General features: G+C 39.1%; 1 long non-coding RNA gene across 1 annotated transcript in view; it reads left to right on the top strand.

The window, feature by feature from the left end:
- Positions 1 to 1,800: 1,800 nt before the first annotated feature.
- LOC140275196 (uncharacterized) overlaps positions 1,801 to 12,508 on the top strand; it is a 30,270-nt gene continuing 19,562 nt past the window's right edge. Inside the window, exon 1 of the long non-coding RNA XR_011908392.1 lies at positions 1,801 to 1,928. This is a non-coding gene — a long non-coding RNA (uncharacterized lncRNA). The remainder of the gene's footprint in view (positions 1,929 to 12,508) is intronic.

The raw sequence follows: 12,508 nt of genomic DNA, 5'->3' as shown, positions 1-12,508 counted from the left end.
GTCGGTCCTGATGGTTCCCATTAAGGGCCTGAGATAAACACATGGATGATGACAGATGTTGAAGTCAAACCACTGGACCACAGAGGCGATGGGAAGGAGGAATAAATGTTTAAGGCTCGAAGAGGTAATGCAAAAAATATGTGGAGAATTCATTTGCGCAGGCTTGATGTGCGCCGCATAACAACCAGATATTTGAGCGCGTAATAAGAATCACTAGTGGAATGCTGTTTCTTCCATGGATTGTCTGAGATCGAAGCTCTGGAGGCAACAGCAGTGGTTTAGGTCATTCCTTTGTTTTCGTTATCTGTCGTTCCCTGTACTTGAAATCAACGCTTAGAGATACAACCTAAACTCTGATTTTAAATGGTCACACTAAATCTATATATTGTGTAGTAATTTACTGCAAATAACTAGCTTTAAAAAAAGTTGCTCTCAATGTTACTCGCAATTTTAACGCAAAATAATTTCGTACAGCAAGAATAATTCTGACTTATTCTGACTGTTCAAATTACAATATTTTAATGATCAGGTTCTTCATAGTAAAATATCAAACGTGTATGTTTCTACTTTTTATTTTATTTCACATTTTTTTTGTAGAAATTAAATACATTCTGAAATTTACAACATTTTGAAACAACAATAAACTGAATGGTGCTCTACACCAGCATTATAATAATGAAGTCTCAGTTAAAACTTCTGTTGTATTAACAGGAACTTTTTCTCAAAAACTGCACAAAATCTGTCGAATAGAGCGCCTCAATTCAGTGAAAGCTACAGTATATTGTCTGACAAAGACTGAAAAAAGTATATAATTTATTGATGATGTAGCCAAGCATGCATTCCTTAAAACAAAATTTACAATGACAATGAAAAAAATAATCCCACTGGGAAAGTGAGATTCTTTTTCTCCAGCAGCATCAGACACAGTAAAATGGTTTTGTGAGGCCCAAGAAGGAAGCCGAGTTAAGAAAAACACTCAAAGGCCACCATCTAACAGTGTACAGGTGTTTAACTTGCAGCCCACACACACTTTCACTCCGACTATGAGATGTAGTAATTTTCAAAAGGTATGTGCCACGAGGCTGCTTTTAAACGGATCCAAGAACAAGCACGACAGGACAATTAGATACGTGGCAAAACATTTCAAAACATTTCTTCCTCTGAGTTATACTGATGACACAGTCTTTGTTGATTTTATGTTCTAATGTTTCTCATAATTGCGTGTCTGTGTGTGTCTGCTTATGCATACAAAAGACTGACAAGAAAAGAGAGACCATGGAGATCTGAGACATTTACTGTACCTGAAATCGGAAGATTCCAACAGAAAGAGTTTTGCATGAAAAGGTTATTTCATTAACCATAAATGTCGAGAAGTTTTACCATCAAAACGTATTGATTTGTTAAGGTAGAGTCCAATTTCTCTATTGTTAAAGAGAAATCCCATGTGTTTTAGAAGATGTCCAAATAGAAACTGCAGGGACAGTCACTTTTAGTGAACAACATATCTAGTAGATGCCTTCTTGATCAGAACTGTCTGTTGCAAATGACAGTTGTAGTTTGTTTATCCATGGTGATCCATGCTTGTGTTACTGTGCACTACATACACAGCTCAGAAAAATGACATCAAGACAACGAGGCAGTTTCTTCTCTCAGATACACAGTCTTTGTCTGTTAGTGAAAGCATATGCTCAGACACAAAGTGATGGAAGCCCAGACAGACAGACAGAAGTCACTCATCACGGTAGTCGAGATATTGGCACATCTGCACTCATTGACCACTCCCCTGTTGTGATTGGCAGGTAAAATGAATTCCTCCATCGACAGATGTGCGTCTCCATGTGCCGATAGAGGGAAGGAGCCGATGGAGGGATTGACAGTGTGATGGAAGAAGAGAAGGAGGGCAAGAAGAAGAGAGATGACATCATTTGGTTAGTGGCTGTCTGTCCTGCTATGTGTGTTAGACTGAGACGCCAAAGTGTGAGAAAGTATAGGACAGGGATGAAGGGATGTGCGTGGTTAGAGGAAGGTAAAGCAGAGGTTACATGAGCAACACAGGCTGAAGGGCTGTACCTCCACATCTTGACAGCAGAACTCACCTCAAAGAGTTGTCTGCAGTTTTCTTTGAGCTCCTTTCTGCCTGATGAAGCCCTTCTACTTGGGGGTGCCAAATGGAGTTACACAAAGAGATGTGAAAATAGCAGAGCACAGCCAGGGTACTTCGACGAGTCGGAGGCCCACAGGAGGAGAGAGGACTGTGAGCGGGCTGGGTAGTGGTCTAGAGACAGAGGTCCATCCATCACACATGTCCTGACCTTGGGTTGACCCCAACATAGCAGCCAATGAGGCGCCCTCACCCCCAAATGAAAGCGCCCCATTGCATACGCACACACTTATCTAGCCACACATACACATGTGAATGCAAACACACAAGAGATCGGGTGTCACTGAGAGGAGCCTGGATGCTCTTTGTGTAGGCCATCACAGCTTCCCCGAGTCCTTTGTTTTTTTACATGACTAATGTGAGCACCAGCTCCTGACAGACAGAAACACACACACTCAAGCGTCCACTCACACTCTCCAGTTTACACATAACTTTTCACAATTAAGAATGGCCTGGATCAAGGATGATAAAACTGAGCGAACCTAATGGTACATATTATGATTCTAAGATTGACAAAAAGAGGCACAATGTTCAAACCCGCCACAGGTTCAGTGTAAACAGTGTAATAACATCTACTGAAGAAACTGCAATAGTATCAATACCCCTCACCTCGCCTTCTCCTTCGGAGTTTTTTAAGAATGCTGTGGTGGCCATGAAAAATTCAATGTTTTGTCCCTTGTGAGTTACTGTAGTAACATATGGTGCAACATGGCAGAGGACAAGGTGAAGGATCTGCACCATCAGCACTTATAAACTGGTAGTTTTAGAGGTATGATAACAAGATTATTATTGTCACAAAAACCTACAGTATCTTATATCCTACAGTATCAGAACTACCCCTGATTGCAGTACATTACACATAGATGAGTCAGTGCAACCATAAATGCCAAAGAAAATATTCCGGTTTTGGAGAAACATGCGCTGCTTTTCAGATGAAATCCGGATGCAAAGCCACATTCTGCAGTAGTATCTATAGTATACAAATCTCCATGCTAAACTGACCTTCCTGCAGTCCAGACATTTCACTCATCAAAAACATTTGCCAGATACAAAGGAGCTCAAATCCAGTGTTTCAAAACTACAGCAGTTGGTGCCATCAATCTCCACCTCTGTTAGAAATAGGTTGTAATTAAGTGTCACTTTGCTATTTCATATTCTGCTCGGTCCAATTCTGCCACAACTACCACCCTAATATTTGCCCAATCCTCCATTACAAAGTTATCTTTTAGCAGTTTAAACCTGTAAAAATAGAAACCCAGACATTGTACTTGAAAATGCACCCAGGCAAAATGTAAGTGTACTTTAGCAAACCTTTTAATCTAACTTTAGCTCCACTAAAAAAGAATGATCTCCTCCGGCAATTTGTAATTAATAAATGAACCAAAACCAAATATGCATGCAATTTTAAATGATGCACTGTAGTAATGTGATCTTTTTTTACAAAAACCAAAAGATACAATTTTATCTGTGTGTTAGATTTGTTTTTCCATAAGTGAACCAAAAACTGACTTAACGTTCTACTAACCATAACATTTCGCCAAAGCTTATCATAATCATTGATATGTTTACTGGCTAAAAAAAGAAGAAGAAAAATGAAAGAAAGAAACGGAAAAAAGGATTGCATGTGTAGTTTTGTCCTTATGGTTTGTTTAGAGGCTGGGCATTTCTAACTTTATGATGACGATGATTTCCCCATAATAAGAATAAAGGCATTCTGTCCCGGTGCCCGTGTATCTTACAACACCTTGCCTTCTGAATGCAAAGACACCATTTTTGGTAGCTGTGCGTCTTGCCAGAGCATTAGTTGAGACACATAAATTGGCAGGATGAGAAACACAGACGTTATACAAATACAAGGTTTCCAGAAACATAAAGAGGCAGTCTTTATCTCCAGGGACTGAACTAGAAAACAAATACTGTGATTGAAAATTAATTGTTTCCTTGTCATAGCTGCCCGTTATTTTGCGTATTTTGTGCTTTCTTGTTTTTATAATATAACCTCCATAGGGGTGTCTTTTGTTATGCTATTTAGCCAAAGATGTAAGGTCAGCACACACAGCCAAAACATAATCCCAAACCCTAAACTGCAGAGCCAGCAGTGCTTGTCAATAAGGAAATAGAGCCTGAGCCAAGCCTTTGATATCAAGGACCTGAGCCTTTGGTCTCATGAATAAGTAGACAGGTGAAACAGCACATGCTAAAATGCCCTCAAGCAGATGCTCACTGACATGTCGCAGTGAGAACCGCAAATCTCCTCAGACCACTTTTACACACTAATTTGGACGCACACAGCTTCAGGGAAGTAGGCAGGTTTCAGCACCTCAAGTGAAACGTCTCCATGTCAGGTGGAGTTTTCAGATGATGTGAGCTGTGGATTCTGCTGGGGGGGACGGGAAGCGATTGTCGGGGTGTTTGAGCTCAACTGACACTATTTTACCTGAGAAGCACCTGCTAGTCCTCCTCATAGGAAGAGCAATGGTGCTCACGTGTGCTGTGACAGAAGACCGCGGGAAACACAATCTGGGAGGGATTAGGGAGCAATTTGTGTGTTAACTGATGCAAAATGAAGCGCTCGACCTTTGTGATGCTTTCTGACATGAGAAAGCAGATCAGATCATGTTAAGGATTTAGCCTGTTGTCGGCTTAATGTGATCCATTTGATGCACTTGTCTAGTTATCAGTTCTGATTGAGCTTTAAGTGAAACAAGCACATTTAATGATATATCATATTTTGAGCTGGTGGCTGAGGATCTCCCCCTGACCTATGTTTTTACAAATCCCAAATACCTGACTGTTTCATTGCAGTAGTTGCAGCCTATATGGATATTAAAACAGGCAGTGTTGTTATTGTAAAGAATAAGAGAAATGTTTTAGTGACACATGTTAGGCTTAGTGTAACTCAAAGCCTCTCGTTTGTACACACCCTGAAGCGCATCACACTGTGGGAGTCTGAGAGTTGGAGTGAAACTATGCACTGATAGCCTGATAGCCTGTCCCCTTTAGGCACAGAGCAGTCTAGATTAGAATCTCCGGTACTCATAACAGTAAGCTTAACACAACAAATTGAGTCTGCGTTAAATGTGCAAGAAACTGTATTCTTATGGCTGTTTCTTAACACAGAAAGATGAGAGCTTTTTATCGCACTGTTGGAGCCGAGACTCTAACAGCGAAGCAGTGGGCATGCTATTATTTTATCTATTTTTTTTGTCAGCACTGTGGTTCTCAAAGGTGATCATGACTTTAATTTTTCAGATTTATGATGGTCATAATCATGTCTTAAGTAACTGCTTACATTCATAATTTATTTTCATCAGTTTTGCAATTTCCAGCATGACTGAATTGTTTTTGGCTAAAGTAATCATGCACTATTCTGACCCTCCATTGCCTCTATGTTCCACAGTGTGAGTAATTCCTGTGTAATTCTTCTTCAAGCATTTAGCTTGTGGCATATGGTCCAGACTGCGTCAAACTAGTGAAAGTACCTCTCATTGTGCTTATTGTTAATTTATTCACAGTTTATTTTGTACATGTGACATATTGTAAAAATCTAAAGTGTCTTGGCAAGGTGTTGGGCCGCTATTTGCTGGCAGAACAACTGAACACTGAGTCTATGTAACTCTGTGGATGGAACACCAGTCTTGCAAAATATATTTCTCCATTAAGTGTTTTGATGATTGTGGTGAAAAGTGCTGTCAAACACATCAGCCCCATTCATGAACCCTTTTAATGGGGTAATGGAGGCATTGTCAACCTTCAGATCTCTTCCGTCAGAAAAGACTGCAGAAAAAAGATTATCTCTCAGAAAAATGTTGTGCTGAGTTGCAGTGACCCTTCTCTCTTAGTGAAAAGTGGACAAGCAAACCAACCCAGAAACTGCCAACAGTATAACAGAGCCACTGATTCCCCTCACTTCAGAGTGTTCAGACCTTTGACTTAGCCTGTCACTCCTCTTTATACTTTGTCAAATTGATGCAGAACTTTTCATAATTCAATTTGTTTGTGTGTATTTCCATGTTCTTTTCATTTCAAACCCTAACCCTTTGACCAAAAACTTTATTTTCTCATTGGCAACATTAAATAAGCCAAATCCCACCTTGCTGCATATCTCTAAACCCTTTTTTATCTTGTAGCGTTGCTGTAACTGGATGACTATTTTGTACCCTGAAAAACATGCTGGCCACTATTTATTGATTCATTTGTTTAATTTATTCTGGGTAGTATCATTCCATTCCTTTAATTTGTCCTATTTATCCTTTGTTTGTCAGAGTGCTCTTTTACATTTTTTTGTATTTTTCCTTTGAGGATACTGACATTGTTGTGTCATCTGGCTGAAACATTTAGAATTTCTCCTTGTTAAAAAAACAATTTGTGGAATATTTGTGGATATTTGATTTGTGGAAGTCTTGATTAAACAGACAAACCTGTATGAGATGTTGTATTAAATAATTATACACTAAGAGCAGACACAAGATGAAGATATAGCATGATCTGATTCTGGTTGAGAAAATAAACAGCTACATTTACCATAAATTCAAATATTGTAGTTTCAGCCATTCAATGAGAATTAATAGCAATACAAGTGTGTGCTTTTAGTGTGTACCTTGTGTCATTTGTGTTACTGCTGCATGTTAAAGCAAGCTGACCTCTCCAACGCCACAAGCTCACCTGCAGACAGCTGGACAGTCAACCTCCTCAGCATCTCCCTGCTCTTCCTCCCCCTTTCTCGTTATCATTTAAGCTCCGCAGAGACTCTTCTAATGACAGCACTTGTCTATAGCATCGTCACGGCGCGTGCGTTACCCTGTGTGTGTATTTACATTTGTGCTCTTGAACTAGTGCATGTTTGCCCTGTAATGACAGCGGCTGTCTATAATGCCTCTTCCTAGCAGGCATCATTTGGTCCTCCCTCCCTTTCTCTTGTCTGCTGTCCGGTGTCACCAATGTCCGGATGGACGATGATGTGATCTTTAGTCCCCTCTGCGATCTATAGACTGGCATTTGGCTTGGAGAGCGTCCCCTGGCCCTGACATGCATGCTAAAGTTTGCCACTGTTTTGCCGATATCCTCCCTTGCCTGCCTAATCTCCCCCAAAACCGGACTTAATGCCAGCCAAGGCAATATTCCGACAGGCAGCATTAGGACTGGCATTTAGCCACTGAAGTTTGAGCCCCTGCAGAGAAAAGTATAAAGGGTATGATGTGTGGGTGAACATGAATGTGTGGTACAGTTAGCCTGTGTGCAGAAGCTATCTACTCCCAAGACGACATTGTGCACATAAAATGAAAGAGCCATTTCTTCTGCTTTAGTTGTTAACTATAACTTGTTTTGAAGGGGACCTGTAATTGTTTACAGCTCTTCGTTTTTGTTTAGGAAGTACACTTTAAATGCTTTCAATCATTTTCATTTCACACACAGACACACACAAAAAGAGCAATTAATCCTGAACATGAAGAAAAGCTGTGAAATAGAGTGTTTGACATTTTGGCACCTTCGTCTTTAACTCATCCCACACTTCTTTTGCTGTGTTGTGTGGCCACCACTCTTCTTGTGGGAGTTTTGAAAACAAACAGTAAGGCTACTGAGTAACACAATTCATCGCTCTTGTGTGGTAATGTAAGGAGCCACTTTGAGGCCACATTTGCACATAGGATACAATTTGTTTCCACGATTTAGTCGTTTCCAACCCGCTCTTATGACAGAGCAAGTAATGGCTGCGTTGGTCAACAGCACAAAATGTTACAGAGTCAGGGCTCCAAAATTGTACTATTATTATGTTTTCAATTACTACTCTGCTGTAATGGACTGGCGACCTGTCCAGGGTGTACCCTGCTTCTCGCCCTATGACAGCTGAGATAGGCTCCAGCCCCCCCATAACCCTAAATTGGATTAAATCGGGTATAGAAAATGGATGGATGGATTACCACTCTGCTGTCCATAAAGACCAACTCACATCATATCGACATTCAACATCCCAATGTGTCTTACAATATGCTGGCTTTCACACCTCTCCCTAAATATATATTCATGTCTGCTTTCCTAATTTTGCTTCAGATTTGACAACATTGATTTTGTCACAAACACTTATACGAATGAAGGTGGGGGCGGCAGAAGTAAATAATTCTTGACCTCAAGTCAACACATTGCGAGCTCGTGACCCTCCCTGTACAATCTTTTACACAGTATTTTCACTTGTCAGTCATATATGGTTAGGGTTAGGAGTTAAAAACAAATGTTTTGCGTTATAATCAACATACACCATTGGGTTTACATACTACAAAATACTCAATGCCATTTAGAAATCCTATAAATTGTCAGAGCTTACCCATTTAATTTTTAATGGGATGAGATTCCCATCATGTCACATTGATGCTGCCCGACAGAAGTCAACAGCCTTGGGATACGTTGCCATATTACAACCATTACAATGTACAACCATTATTGTGACACAACTATTTTGGAGATGCAGACAAATGAACCTATTGAAATAATTCTGGTGAGACTGAGCTTTTCTTTCATTTGTGCTTTTTAATTACTTTGTTTTCATATTTTACTCTTATTATTTAATGTGTATCTAAGGTGGTCCTAAAACTCAATGAAGATTCTGTTTCAGTTAGTGAAGGCAGAAAATAAGTCAAGAGTTAGATTTCTATTGGTTGATTTTTAAGTCACATTTTGAACTTGCACATCAGAAAAAGTTGATGTAAGTGGAAAACAAAAAGTTTTGCAATACAAATATTTGTATGCTCCCTTGAGGTGCTTTTATTAATGTTTATTTTTGATTCTGTGTGTAAAAAAAATGAATGATCAAATGAAAGTCTCGAATTTCTGCTTTTAGAGAATAAAAATGGCCAAGTCTCTCTAACATGAAAGAGTAAACACAACATATCAAGTTGAAAAGAATTCCAGAGGACCTCTAATCAATTTTCTTTTATTTGTGGCAGAAGCAGCTCGATTTTTCTTTTTCTTTTCTTGTCTTTTTCCTCAAAGTTTTTGTTTCTAGTTAGCTCTAATGCACTGTTTATAACTGCCATGTGTAATGTAGCTTATACCACAACCTGCTGACAACATCATGCAGCCAGCCTAGTTCATTCGGTCAAAACCAAGTAATGGAAACAGGCCATTTGTGCATTTGAATATGAAGCAACATTTCAAAAGTTTTCTTCATATTCACTTCACAGTTTAATGGAAATACCTATAAAATACACCACAAGATGGCCAGTGCCCAGAGCACAGTGGACAAAGCATAAGTTAAAACTAAACAAGTTTACAAGTTTATTACTTCAAACAGAAATATTGAAGTGCTCTTATACCATAGTATGCTACAAAGATGAATACATTCAGAAAAAATATGTGAATGTTTATGATCTTGTATGATCATGCAGCAGTCTAGCTGAAGCATGAAGGGATGATGGATTGAGAGTGGGGCCTCACACCAGGAATGGCTTGTGTTGGAGTATTAAGCTACTAATCTTCTATGGAAATGAAGACTTAAGTGACATCTACCTCTGGCACTGAACATCATTAATTCAGTCCCATGCCCAAGTGATGAAACTTACCCCAATATGCATCTTGTGCTGGTAATATCTTCAGGATGTATTCGCTTGCACACTGGAAGCAATGCGTTTTTCTATTTCCAGCATAATGAACCGTTTGCGGAGGAGGACAGATTCAGCAGTTAGCTTGAGCACTGGGTCGTCATATAAATATCAACCAACCCCAAACAGAAAACAGCGTCACAAACAGTAAAATCTGACTAAAATAATTCACAGCATTGGATACAGTACTTGATTTAAAGTATGTCTCAACTTCAATCAATTTATCCATTTACTTTATAGCTTAGGGTCATGTGGGTTGGAGTCATTAGTAAAGCACTAAATAAAAAATAATGACTGAATGGCAAAGAAGAGTATTATTTTGTAGACTATTACTTTAAAGATGATTAATTTTACTTAAATGTTCCTGTCAGGTTTGCTTTAGGTCAACACATTATGTAGTAAAGATGAGTACTTTCCTGTGAATTATCAATAAGACATAGTTTTAACCTGAATGTACTCACAAAAATGGTATATTCTTTAACTTGATGTGTATGGTATGTGATCTAAGGCTCTTTCAAAAGTAGTAACAGTTTTCTGTTAGAACTAATTACTTCAACCAGGTTGGAAAGGAAATATGACCGCCGAAGCTGCATCGCTGTAGGAGTGAGTTGTGCTTTAGGAAGGTAAAGAATTGCCTTCAAAAAGGACACAGTGTGGCTCAACTGGTTGGGTGGGTGCCCCGTGTGTGGAAGCTGTTGGTCCTCATCGCAACCGGCCTGTGGGTCATTGTTGCATGTTATCTCCCCTTTCTTTGCTTATCCTGTTCAGCTACTGTCAAATAAAGGCCTCTAGTACTAGATGAGATATTAAAAAACAAAAGAAGAATAGCCTGAAAAATTGTGATATGCTTCTGTTCTTCATTATGGAGAACTGTCATCATTTACAGGTATCAAATGTTCAAAAATACTTGTAAGGAGGAAGTGTGGGTGGTCACTGGCATTACAGAGTGGACTGTTAAGCAGGAGAAGCTGGTTTGAGTCACAGCATTGTCTAACAACTTTTCCATTTTCTATTTTTCCTGACAGCTGTGGCTTGTAAGGGTTCAGCATAAAATATTCATGGTTAGTTTAGGATTTTAATAGATATTTGGTAAGGGTTAAGAAAGTTTAGGCTTTTGCTTTTGAGGTTTATATCATATTGCCTTAATGCTTTTCTATTCAAATTAGCAGGCAATTTATATCTATAAATGTATGAAATAGACAAGATTTTTATGATCTTACCAGAAATGTATTCAGTTTGGTTGCAGACTATCTATTTTACCAAAGGAAGTCTCTATCTCAACCCTTATTAGCTTATTCTATTGATGTGTGTTATGCTTAGGCGTCCGTGTTTTCTATGTCTAATTAAGGCTTATATGCTCTATCGCTGAGCCCATGCATGTGTGCATGTGTTGTGACTGCTGTGCGTGTCTTCCTGAGGGACCGGTTGTGTCCACTCCAGCATTGATGCCATCACGCACTCATCTACATACCTGACAGCACAGACCTTTCTATCATCTCTGTCTGTGTGCTTCCTCCAGTTCAACCTTTTAGTGTCATGTCTTATTTCCACCTTCCTTTCCTCTTTTCTTTGTTCACCTTTCTTTGTTGTCCTCTCTAACACTCTTCTACATTCTTTGCTTTCTCACCCCCTTGCTATTTCTCTCTCCAGGTCAATATTGTGTGTGTTGGGGATTCAACAGTTTCACTTTCTAGATAAACACCCTGTTAGCAGGATTATCCCTGTTGTCCTAACAATGTAAACCCTGGATTAGATGCGACTCTCAAGGGATATGTATGCACGGTGTGGTGTGCGCGTGTGTGTACTTGCGTTGCTTTGTCCATCTCAGGTCACAATTAGAAAAGGGTTATTTTCAGAATATGTAAGATCACAGAAGATGTAATTCTCTACTGATTCTATACTGTCACAGAAGATGTCACTGCATATAGAAACAACTCATTATAAGCAGTATTTTCACTTCAAACACTACAAAGACCTTTATGCATGTCCTGTAGGTGTATTTAAGGGGAATTCATTCAATATTCAAAATGCATTAATTGTAATTTAGTTTAAACCATCAAAATGTTTCTCTATATAACACATTGCAGTTACTTTTACTTTTTAAAATGTAATTTACAACAAGAAGTGCTTAGACTGAAGACACAACAGGGTTGGGGTAGTATTTCTGGTTTGATAAATAGGTCTCTTAGTATGAAATCTTAAGAATATTTCTGTTCTGAGAAGGTTGCAGTGGTGTTGAAATTTTTATGAGATTCATAGAGCCAAGTAGGTCACAGACTACACACCACAGAGTAATCAACAGTGCCAGATATTGTGGTTTTATGACGCGTTATGTGACTATTTCTTAGAATGGTGCAGTAACTTTCTGCGGTATTGGTTCCTGTGAGGTTGCCAGGCAATGAAAATGCAAAGAAGTTACACTCCCAGCCAGGACAAAGGCTTCATATTCGTACATAGTACAGACGAATGCAGTCTGCAATATTTGCCACAAATTGCATATTACTTTTTAAGAGCATTTCTACAAAAGAGCAAACTTCATTCTCATGTGCTTTCTTTAACAAGCAAAGTCCTCATAAGGTGGGAAGAGGGGTGGAAGGTACGACGGTGTGCTTTTAACCATGGCTGCTTTCAAGACTACAAACTAAAACTACTTGGTTATGGTTAAGAAAGATCATGGTTTGGACTAAAATACATAGTGCATTCTACCTCTGTCACCATGATGAAAATAATTTTCATAATTTACATGCAATCG

Source organism: Leuresthes tenuis, unplaced genomic scaffold, assembly GCF_036924035.1.
Source record: "Leuresthes tenuis unplaced genomic scaffold, fLeuTen1.0.hap1 SCAF_18, whole genome shotgun sequence".
In the NCBI taxonomy this organism is placed as follows: Eukaryota; Metazoa; Chordata; class Actinopteri; order Atheriniformes; family Atherinopsidae; genus Leuresthes; species Leuresthes tenuis.
The sequence above is the reverse complement of the archived record's forward strand: the minus strand, read 5'-3'. Positions and strand labels throughout refer to the sequence as shown.